At 43.7% G+C, this 12,215-nt stretch overlaps 1 pseudogene; it reads right to left on the bottom strand.

Annotated features, from left to right (window-relative positions):
* Window positions 1–2,230: 2,230 nt before the first annotated feature.
* On the bottom strand, window positions 2,231–2,349 carry LOC139248914 (5S ribosomal RNA; annotated as a pseudogene).
* Window positions 2,350–12,215: the final 9,866 nt, after the last annotated feature.

Here is a 12,215-nt window from a genome sequence, read left to right as displayed (position 1 = left end):
GATAACCTCACATTTATCCAAATTATACTACATGTGCATTGGATTTGGCCAATCACCTAAACTGTCCAAGTCACCCTGCTGCCTCTTAGTGTCCTCCTCATAGCTCACACTGCCACCTAGTTTAGTATCATCTGCAAACGTGGAGATATTACACTTAATTCCTTCATCTAAATCGTTAATAATATTGTAAAGAGCTGAGGTCCCAGCACTGAGCCTGCGGCACTCCACTAGTCACTGCCTGACATTCTCAAAAGGACCCTTTTGTCCCGACACTCGACTTCCTGTCTGCCAACCAGATCTCTATCCACGTCAGTACATTACCGTAATGCAATTCGCTTTAATTTTGCACACTAATGTCTTGTGCGGGACCTTGTCAAATGTCCAAATACACCACATTCACTGGTTCTACCTTGTCCACTCTGCTAGTTACGTGTTCAAAAAATTACAGCAGATTCGTCAAGCCTGATTTCCCTTTCATAAATACATGCTGAGATTGAACGATCCTGTCACTACTTTCCAAATGCGCTGCTGTTTCATCCTTAATTATTGATTCCAACAGTTCCCCCCCTACTGATGTGAGGTTAACCGGTCTATAATTACCCGTTTTGTCTCTGCCTCCTTTTTTAAAAAGTGGTGTTACATTAGCTACCCTCCAGTCTATAGGAACTGATCCTGATTCGATGGACTGTTGGAAAATAATCACCAATGCCACTTCCTTAAGTACTCTGGGATGAAGATTATCAGGCCCCGGGGATTTATCGGCCTTCAATCCCATCAATTTACCTAACACAATTTCCTGCCTGATAAAGATATCCTGCAGTTCCTCCTTCTCCCGAGACACATTGTCCCCTAGTACATTCAAAAGGTTACTTGTGTCTTCCCTCGAGCAGATTGGTCTGCCATTTCTATGTTCCGCATTATAAATTCAGCAGAATCCGTCTGCAAGTGACTTACGTTTGTCTTCACTAATCTTTTTCACTTCACATATTTATAGAAGCTTTAGCAGTCAGTTTTTATGATCCCTTCAAGATTCCTCTCTTAATCTATTTTCCCCCTCTTAATCAAACCCTTAGTCCTCATCTGTTGAATTCTAAACCACACGCAGTCCTCAGGTTGTAGCTTTTTCTAGCCAAATTATATGCCTCTTCGTTGGGTTTACCATTATTCTGAATTTCCATTGTTAGCCACGGTTGAGCCACCTTCACCATTTTGTTCACTCCAGATAGAGATGTTAAATTGCTGAAGTTCATCCATGCGACCTTTAAATGTTACCATTGCTTACCACCTGCAACCCTTTATGTATCCTTTGCCAGTCTATTCTCGCCAAATCACGCTTCATAACATCGAAGTTACCTTTCCTTAAGTTCAGGACCATAGTTTCTAAATTAACTGTGTCACTCTCCATCTTCATAAACAATTCCAGCATATTACGGTCAGTCTTCCCCAAGGGGACTCGCACAACAAGATTGCTAATGAGTCCCTTCTCATTACACCTCACCCAGTCTAGGATGGTCAGCTCTCTAGTTGATTCCTCGTCAGTTTGGTGTAGAAAACAATCCCAAATACACTCCAGGATATCTTCCTCCACCGCATTGCAACCTTTTTGTGTTAGCACAATCAATATGTAGATTAAAGTCGCTCATGATAACTGTTTTACATTTATTGCACACATCTCTTTTTTCTTATTTGATGCTGTCCCCGTTCTCACTACTACTGTTTGGTGATCTATACTCAATTCCCACTAGCGTTTTCTGCCCTTTGCTGTTCCGCAGCTCCACCCATACCTATTCCAAATCATTCAGGTTAATGTCCCTCCTTACTATTGCATTAATTTCCTCTTTAATCAGCAATGACACACCGCCTCCTTTTCCTCTCTGCCTATTTTTCCTAAAAGTTGAATACCCCTGGATGTTGAGTTCCCAACCTTGGTCACCCTGGAACCATGCCTCCATGATGCCAATTACATCATATCCGATAACTGCTGTCTGCGCAGTTAATTCGTCCAAAGTTTTCCGAATAATCCTCGCATTGAGGCACAGAGCCTTCAGGCTTGTCTTTTTAACACAATTTGTCCCTTCAGAATTTTGCTGTAATTTTGACCTTTTTGTTTTTTGCCGTGAAATAAAGGGAGAGGGTGAGAGAGAAATTAAATGCAGGAGGGCGAACCGAAAAGCTTGTTGATTGGTTGACGGTAGTGTGAATGTTGCGAGCAGCCTGTGGTTGCAGCAAATGCCTACTGCACCTGGCATTCCCAGGCGGTCTCCAATCCAAATACTAATCAGGCCTGACTCTGCGTAGGTTCCGAGATCAGATGAGATCGGGCGTTTTCAGACTAGTGTGGCCATCGGCATCAGCACATAGGCTTTCTCTTTACTTAAACGGACATACGGCTGTTCTTCATTTCTTTTTCTCATTCTATACATTCAAACAAGGAGTCAGCACTCAACTTACATTTCACCATTTTCCTTCCGCCACACCCTCCTCTTGCTGCTCTGCCTCCAACGCAAACAAACTACAAGCCCTATCCCCTTCATTGCCATGCCTCAAGCTTCAAAACTACCTGACTTTCACCATTCCCTCCCTCACCCCCAAATCTTTCACTTACCCACACCGAAATCTCATGCTCGCCAACGTCGAATCGCTCTTCCCCAAAATCTCCCCATCCCCAAATCTGAACTCACCCCAAAAAAGCTTCCAACGCAACCAAATCGCCAGCATTGTTTCAATTGCAATCCTACCCATTTTTAAGCCATGACTTTCTTGTAGCCACATTTCAGGACCCCATGTGGCAAGTGACGTTGCAACTCGTCAATCTGATTTTGTAACAATCCTCACATTAACACACATGCATTCCACCAGCCTGCTGGTTGCCTTTGCTTTTTTCCTGCAACGAATTGTACTATTCTTTGTTCTGTTGCTGTTTGTCGCTCCCAGTTTTCGATGCACCTTGTCTTGGCTCTCTGCTGCTGCATCCTGGTGCCCCTCCGCCGGCGTGTGGATTTTTGCTGCTACCGTTTGATGTTCTGCCTTCTTTCACACCCTGCGTCGACCCCCTAGCAGCAGGAGAATGTGCAGAAAAGAAATGGTGAAAGGAAAGTGAGAGAGAAAGCAGCAAAAAGGTTTTTGATGGATTAACGGCAGTGTGTTTGCAGAAACAAGAGCGGCCTGTGGCGCCAACGAAAGCTTCCTGCACCTGCTATTCCCACGCGCTCTCCCATCCAAATACTAACCAGGCCTGACTTTGCTCAGTTTCTAAGATCAAAGTTTTCAGACTAATCTGGCCACAGTCATCAAGACGTTTGCTTTTTCATTACTTAAAATAATATGCGGCTGTTCTTCATTTCTTTTTCTCATTCTATGCATTCATAAAGTAATCATGACTCAATTTAAGGCGAGGGTGAGAGAGAAATAGAATGAAGGGGTGAGAAGCTAACTGTGTGTTTATTGGTTGAAGCCAGTGTGAATATTGTGAGCAGACTGTAGTGGCAGTAAAAGTCTACAGCACCTGGTATTCACTGTCGGTCTCAGTTCCAAATAGTTACCAGTTGTTAGGCTGCCTCGCCTCCGAGAATAGACTTTTTCAGACTGGCATGGCCGCAGTGATATAGCAGCTGCTTCTCACTTTCCTCAAAGAGCGACACACAGCAACTGGTTGATTTCTGTCAGCTCAAACATGAATGCTATCAAACATCTGAATAGAAACAATGAAACATAGAAATATAGAAAATAGGTGCAGGAGGAGGCCATTCGGCCCTTCGAGCCTGCACCACCATTCAATAAGAGCATGGATGATCATTCAGTCAGTACCCTTTCCTGCCTTCTCTACATACCCCTTTATCCCTTTAGCCGTAAGTGTCATATCTAACTCCCTCTTGACTATATCCAATGAATTGGCTGCAACAACTCTCTGATGCAATGAATGACACAGGTTAACACTGTCTTAGTGAAGACGTTTCTCTATAATCTCAGTCCGAATCGTTATCCTTAGAAGATGTCCCCTGCTTCAGGACTTCACCAACATCGGGAGCATTGTTCCTGCATCCAACCTGTCCAGTCCCGTCAGTTTTTTCTATTTTTCTGTGAGATGCCCTGTCATCCTTCTAAACTGCAGTGAATACAAGCACAGTCGATCCAGTCTCTCCTCCTCTGTCAGTCCTGACATCCCGGGAATCAGTCTGGTGAACCTGCGCTGCACTCCCTCAATAGCAAAAAGGTCCTTTCTCAGGCTGGGAGACCAAAACAGAACACAATATTCCAATTGAGGCCTCACTAAGGCCCTGTACAACTGCAGTAAGTTCTCGCAGCTCCTATACTCAAATCCCTCAGCAATGAACGCCAACATACCACTTGTCTTCTTCACCGCCTGCATGCCAACTTGCAATGGCTGATGAACCATGTCACCCAGGTCTTGCTGCACCTATGCTTTTCCTAATATGCCGCCATTCAGATAACATTCTGCCTTCGGGTTTTTACCATCAAAGTGGATAATCTCACATGTATCCACATTATACTGCAACTGCCAAGCGTTTGCCCATTCACCAAACCGGTCCAATTCATCCTGCAGCCTTTTAGCGTCATCCTCACAGCTCGCACTGCCATCCAGCTAAGTGTCATTTTCAAACCTGGAGATATTACACTCAATTCCATCATCCAAAATCATAAATGTATATTTTAAATAGTCGGGGTCCCAGCATCGAGCCCTGCAGTACCGCACTGGTCACGACCTGCCAATCTGAAATAGGACCCGTTAATCCCAAAACTCTCCTTCCTGCCTGCAAACCAGCTCTCTATCCACGTCAATACATTAACCACAATAACATGTGCTTTAATTTTGCACATCGATCTCTTGTGTGGGACCCTGTCAAAAATTTTTGAAAGTCCAAATACACCGCATCCTCTGGTTCTCCCTTGTCCACTCTACCAGTTCCATCCTCAAAAATTTCGAGAAGATTTGTGAAGCAGGATTTCCCTTCCATGAATCCATGCTGACGTGGACCGATCCCATCATTTCTTTCCAAATGTGCTGCTGTTTAATACTTAATAATTGATTCCAATATTTTCCCCTCTACTGATTTCAGGCTGAACGGTCTATATTTACCCGTTTTCTCTCAACCTCTTTCTTAAAAGTGGTCAATTATATCTTCAAAAGGGAGTTGGATATGGATCTGAAGGGAACAAAATCCACGTCGGCGGGCAAATGACAGGAGACTGAGTCTAGTTGATAGCTGGCATGGGTTCGACTGCCGAATGGTCTTCTTCCGTGCTGTAACCATTTCATTATACTGTGATTATATCAGTTAGTGGCACATTTAATAGTGTGGATGGAAGCAGAATATTCCAAACGGACGTGGATTGTGTCCGCACAACTTGAGGCATCCGATTCAGAAGATTCCGGTGCGCGAAAATTCGGGATTAATGAATTTAAAAGCATATTTCTTGTTTTGTGATGTTTCGGGCGGAGAAATGTGTGGGAAAGGAATTTTCTGCTGGAAAGGACTCAGCATTTAATCTTATTTGTGGCAGTTGGGGTCACATTTGTTGTCGATGTACTTCTTCCAGAATGTATATATTCGTTGCTGTTTCAAATTAACATTCCCTTGCTCGACAGTCTATCTCACTGTTTCCCCAGCCCCAACTACATGTTACCATCAATGTACATGATGAAGCAGACCACTAAAGCACAGTATCTAAATTGGTTTATGGTTTAAGTGGTAAATTCCAGAGCACAAGCAAATCATTCAATTAACGACTTTCCTTCAGTTAAAATTTCTATAGTTTTGCAAATGAAAATCATCAGTTAATTAATTAAGTTTTCCCTGAGCTGCTGCAGTCATATGGTGAAGGTGCTCACACAATACTGATACTGAAGGAATTTCACGATTTTAAACCAGTGACAATGAAGGAACGACGCTATATTTGAAGGGTGTGGTAGCACAGTGCTTATGATGCTTGACTAGTAATCCAGATACATGGACGAATGAACCAGAGTAATCCCATAATCTGGGAAATTTTAATTAAATTAAATAAACAAATCAGGAATAAAACGCAATATCAGTAATGGTAACCATGAAACTACTAGAGTCGTAACAAAACCCGATCTGGTTCATTAACGGCCGTTTGGGATGGATATGTACTGCCTTTTCTATCGATATGTAAAGAGAAAAAGGTTAGTAAAGACAAACGTAGGTCCCCTGCAGTCAGAATCAGGGGAAGTCATAACGGGCAACAAAGAAATGGCGGACCAATTAAACAAGTACTTTGGTTCGGTATTCACTAAGGAGGATACAAACAACCTTCCGGATATAAAAGGGGTATGAGGGTCTAGTAAGGAGGAGGTACTGAGGGAAATCCTTATTAGTCGGGAAATTGTGTTCGGGAAATTGATGGGATTGAAGGCCTATAAATCAACAGGGCCTGATTGACTGCATCCCAGAGTATTAAGGAGGTGGCCTTAGAAATAGTGGATGCATTGACAGTCATTTCCAACATTCAATTGACTCTGGATCAGTTCCTATGGAGTGGGGGGTAGCCAATGCAACCCCACTTTTTAAAAAGGAGGGAGAGAGATAACAGGGAATTTTAGACTGGTCAGCCTGACATCGGTGGTGGGTAAATGATGGAATCAATTATTAAGGATATCATAGCAGTGCATTTGGAAAGCGGTGACATGATAGGTCCAAGTCAGCAATGATATGAGAAATGGAAACCATACATGACAAATCTTCTGGAATTTTTTGAGGATGTTTCCAGTAGAGTGAGCAAGGGAGAACCAGTTTATGTGGTATATTTGGACTTTCAGAAGGCTTTCAACAATGTCCCACACAAGATATTAATGTGCAAAGTGAAAGCACATGGGATTTGGAGTAGTGTGCTGACATGGATTGAGAACTGGTTGTCAGACAGGAAGCAAAGAGTAGGAGTAAATGGGGACTTTTCAGAATGGCAGTCAGTGACTAGTGGGGTACTGCAACGTTCTGTGCTGGGGCCCCAGCTATTTAGAATTGAACATTAATGATTTAGACGAGGGGATTAAATGTAATATTTCCGAATTTGCAGATGACACTAAGTTGGGTGGCAGTGTGAGCTGCGAGGAGGATGCTGTGAGGCTGCAGAGCGACTTGGATAGGTAAGGTAAGTGGGCAAATGCATGGCAGATGAAGTATAATGTGGATAAATGTGATGTTATCCACTTTGGTGGTAAAAACAGAGAGACAGACTATTATCTGAATGGTGACAGATTAGGAAAAGGGGAGGTGCGAAGAGACCTGGCTGTCATGGTACATCAGTCATTGAATGGTTGGCATGCAGGTACAGCAGGCGGTTAAGAAAGCAAATGGCATGTTGGCCTTCATAGCGATGTGATTTGAGTACAGGGGCAGGGAGGTGTTGCTACAGTTGTACAGGGTCTTGGTGAGGCCACACCTGGAGTATTGTGTACAGTTTTGGTTTCCTAACCTGAGGAAAGACATTCGTCCTATTGAGGGAGTGAAGCGAAGGTTCACCAGACTGATTCCCGGGGAGGCGGGACTGACCTATCAAGAAAGATTGGATCAACTGGGCTTGTATTCACTGGAGTTCAGAATAATGAGAGGGGACCTCATAGTAACGTTTAAAATTCTGACGGAGTTTGACAGTTTAGATGCATGAAGAATGTTCCCAATGTTGGGGAAGTCCAGAACCAGTGGACACAGTCTAAGGGTAAGGGGTAAGCCATTTAGGACCGAGATGAGGAGGAACTTCTTCACCCAGAGAGTGGTGCACCTGTGGAATTCTCTACCACAGAAAGTTGTTGAGGCCAATTCACTAAATATATTCAAAAAAGAGTTAGATGAAGTCCTTACTACTAGGGGGATCAAGGGGTATGGCGAGAAAGCAGGAATGGGGTACTGAAGTTACATGTTCAGCCATGAACTCGTTGAATGCCGGTGCAGGTTAGAAGGCCGAATGGCCTACTCCTGCACCTATTTTCTATGTTTCTGTATTACTATGCCTTCACCCATTCTGACCAAAATGTGACACCAGACGACAGCAATGTGATTGACTCTGAGCTGCCCTCTGTAATGGCCGATTAAACCATCCAATTGTATAAGGCGGCTCACCACCATCTTCTCAAGGGCAATTAGAGATAGGCAATGAATGCTGGTATTGCCAATGATGCCCTCATCCTAATAATGGATGAACGAAAAAGTCAATGTCTGGAAGATGTGTGACTATTAAGGGACAATTAGAGGTGGTGTTGTCCTGTGCGACAGTCCGAGCCGAATTATATCCCCCCCCCCGCCGCCCCGCCCCCTGTGCCTCATCCCCGTGATGCTAATTGTCAGAATGCAATGCAATTGCTGTATGGGGGGTGAAAAGTATTTATGCTAAAATACTAAACATAAAAAAACTAACGTTTGGCATTTTCGGGATGCAAATGCTTTACTGGACACCTGGCAATGAGTTGCGTCTTGAAGACGAGATGAGATGCTTAAAATCGAGGCATTATCGGACTGGGCACCGATGTAGGTCACCGAGCAACGCGGGGGTTGAGGGGGTCGGTGGTTGTTGGGTGAGCGAGACATGGAGTGAGTTAGGACACGGGCAGCAGAGTGCTGGATGAGACAGAAATGGTTGTAATTAATTTTAGATTTAACTCACATCTCCCCACACCTGGAACAATCTGACTCGGAAGATAATACATGACTGTGAATTGGTTTCAAGCCAAGCCTTTGAGAGGCTAAATCTTAGTCCAATTCATCACCACGCTGTGATGTTGATATCTGCCGATGTCTACAGACAAGAACGGAGATATTTCTCTCGGGCAGTGGAGCCAAACGGGTGGCATCGGATCGCGTACCTGTTACTCTCAGCACCGGATGTTTAGTTGCACTGCAGTCAATGACGGATATCTAGGCATAGGTCTTCAATTCTCAACACTATTTTTCCAGCAAAGGTGTCTGTGCAACTCTGTGAAAACACTTCTGTGTCACAGAACTAATCTCAGTAATTCTGCACCATCGACACAACCGTGGTCCCAAACTCCATCGTCTCCTTTTTTTAAAAATTCATTTCGTCTCTACCAGAGAGCCACGATTCTCATTGTATAACATGCAATGTTCTGCTAAACAGGAGGATGGAGAAATAGCCAGTATATGTACAACATGCAGTGGACAGCTAAAGAGGATGGCAGGGTCACAGCCAATAAATGTATAACATATAAAGTTCCCCTAAACAGGAGGGCGGAGAAACAGCCAGTAATTGTATAACATGCAGTGGCAGTTAAAGAGGAGGGCGGGGTCACAGCCAATAACTTTATAACATGTAATGTTCCCTTAAACAGGAGGGCGGTAGAAACAGTCAATAATTGTATAACATACAGTGGCAGCTAAAGAGTAGGGCAAAGTCACTGCCAGTAATTGTATAACAGGCAGTGAGCCCCTAAACAGGAGCGCGGAGAAACAGCCAATAGTTGTGCACCATGCAGTGAGCCACGAAACAGGAGGGCGGGAGAAACAGCCAGTAATTGTACAGCATGCTGTGAGCCCCGAAAAAGGAGGGCAGAGAAACAGCCACTAACTGTATAACTTGTAATGTTCCCCAAAACAGGAGGGCGGGAGAAAGAGCCAGTAATTGTATAACAGACAGTGGCACCTAAAGAGGAGGGCAAAGTCACGGCCAGTAATTGTACAAAAGGTAGTGAGCCCCTAAACAGGAGGCCGTAGAAAAAGCCAGTAATTGAATAACATGCAATGTTCCCCTAAACAGCAGGGCAGAGAAACAGACAGTAATTGTATAACATGCAGTGTGCCCCTAAACAGAAGTGCGGAGAAACAGCCAGTAATTGCATAACATGCAATGTTCCCCGAAACAGGAGGGCAGAGAAACAGCCAGTAATTGTATAACATGCAGTGAGCCCCTTAACAGTAGAGCAGAGAAACAGCCAGTAAATATATAACGTACAATGTTCCCCGAAAGAGGAGGGCGGGTGAAACAGCCAGCAATTGTATCACATGCAGTGAGCCCCTAAACAGGAGGGCGGAGAAACAGCCAGTAATTGTATCACATGCAATGTTCCCCTAAACAGGAGGGCGGGAGAAACAGTCAGTAATTGTATTACATGCTGTGAGCCCCTAAACAGGAGGGCGGAGAAACAGCCAGTAATTGTACAACATGCAGTGGACAGCTAACGATGAGGGCGGAGTCACAGCCAATAACTGTGTAACATGTAATGTTCCCCTAAACAGGAGGGCGGGAGAAACAGAAACACTGACACTGTCGTTTTAAAGGTAAAGGACAAGTCAGACTGGATTTTTAATGAGACAGAAACAGTAATACGGATTTTTAGACAATTCATTCATGCTTTGTATAGAGACAGGACCGGTATCACAGGCTTTTGAACGAGACAGGACCTGTCACACAGGTTTTTTTAAAGACAGGGCTAGTCACACAGGCTTTTTGCAAAGACAGTACCAGTCACAGAGGCTGTTTAACGAGCCAGGAGCAGTGACATCGGCGCTTTAAAAGAGACAAGGCACGTCTATACAATTATACAGGGCATTTGTGAGACCATACTTGGTAAACATAAGAACATAAGAAATAGGAGCAGGAGTAGGCCATACGACCCTTCGAGTCTGCTCCACCAATTAATACGATCATGGCTGATCCGATGATGGAATCATTCCACTTCCCTTCCCGCTCCCCAATACACCATATTCATTTATCGTTTAAGAAACTATCGACCACTATCTTAAATGTATTGAATGGCCCGGCTTCCACGGCTCTCTAAGGCAGCGAACTGCACAGATTTACCACCCTCTGATAAAAGTAACTCCTCCTCATCTCAGTTTTAAATGGGCGGTCCCTTATTCTAAGATGATGCCTCCTAGTTCTAGTCTCCACTATCAGTGGAAACATCCGCTCTGCATCCACCTTGTCAAGCCCCCTCATAATCTTATGCGCTTCGATAAGATCACCTCTCATTCTTCTGAATTCCAATGAGTAGAGGCCCAACCTTCTCAATCTATCCTCATAGTTCAATCCTCTCATCTCCGGAATCAACCTGGTGAACCTTTTCTGAACTGCCCCCAAAGCAATTTCATTAATATGGAAACCAAAACTGTACGCATTATTCGAGGCGTGGCATCACCAAAACCCTGTATAACTGTAGCAAGCCTTCCACGCATTTATAATCCATCCACTTTGCAATAAAGCCAAGATTTATTTGGCATTCCTCATCACTTGCTGTAGCTGCATACGAACCTTTGATGTTTCATGCACAAGTAACGCTAGATTCCGCTGCAGAACTTTGCATTTTTCTCCATTTAAATAATCACTTTCTCATTGACATTTTTCTGCCTCAACACTTTCCAACATTAGACTAAATCTGACAAATGTTTGCCCACTCACTTAGCCTGTCTATGTCCTTTGGCAATTGTTTTGTGTCCTGCTCACACGTTGTTTTTCCTCCCAACTTTATATCATCAGCATATTCGGATATTTTACACTCGGTCCTTTCTTAGAAGCCGTTAATATAGATTGTAAATAGTTGGGGTCCCAGCACTGATCCCTGCGGCACCCCACTAGTTACTGATTGCCAACCTGAGAATTAACCAATTATCCCGATTCTCTGTTTTCTGTTATTAGCCAATACCCTATCCTTGCTACTCTATTACACCCAACAATGTCAACTTTCAACTTGTGCAGTAACCATTTATTTGGAACTTTGTCAAATTCATTCTAGAAATCCAAATACACCACATCCACCGATTCTCCTTTATCCTCCATGATCGTTACATCCTCAAATAATTCCAGCAAATTAGTCAGACATAAATTCCCTTTCATAAATCCATGCTGATTCTGCCTGACCGAATTATGCTTTTACAAATGTCCACTACTGCTTGTTTAAAAATCGATTCCGACATTTTCCCAGACACAGATGTTAGGCTAACTGGTCTATAGTTCCTGCTTTTGGTCTGCATCCTGTTTTAAATAGTGGCGTTAAATTTGTTGTTTTCCAATCTACTGGGACGTCCTCAGAATCCAGGATTTTTTTCTAAATTACAACCAATGCTTATGCATTATCCCTGCCACTACTTCTCTGAAGAACCTAGGATGCAAGCCGTCAGGTCCAGGGTTTTTATCCGCCTTTATTCCTATTATCTTACTGCGTACCACCTCCTCAGTGATTGTGTTAAGTTCCTCCCACCCCTATAGCCCCTTGACTATCCACTGTT

The sequence above is a fragment of the Pristiophorus japonicus genome, unplaced genomic scaffold (assembly GCF_044704955.1).
Source record: "Pristiophorus japonicus isolate sPriJap1 unplaced genomic scaffold, sPriJap1.hap1 HAP1_SCAFFOLD_30, whole genome shotgun sequence".
NCBI classification, from domain to species: domain Eukaryota; kingdom Metazoa; phylum Chordata; class Chondrichthyes; family Pristiophoridae; genus Pristiophorus; species Pristiophorus japonicus.
Note: the sequence above shows the minus strand (reverse complement) of the source record. Positions and strands in the feature narration are given on the sequence as shown.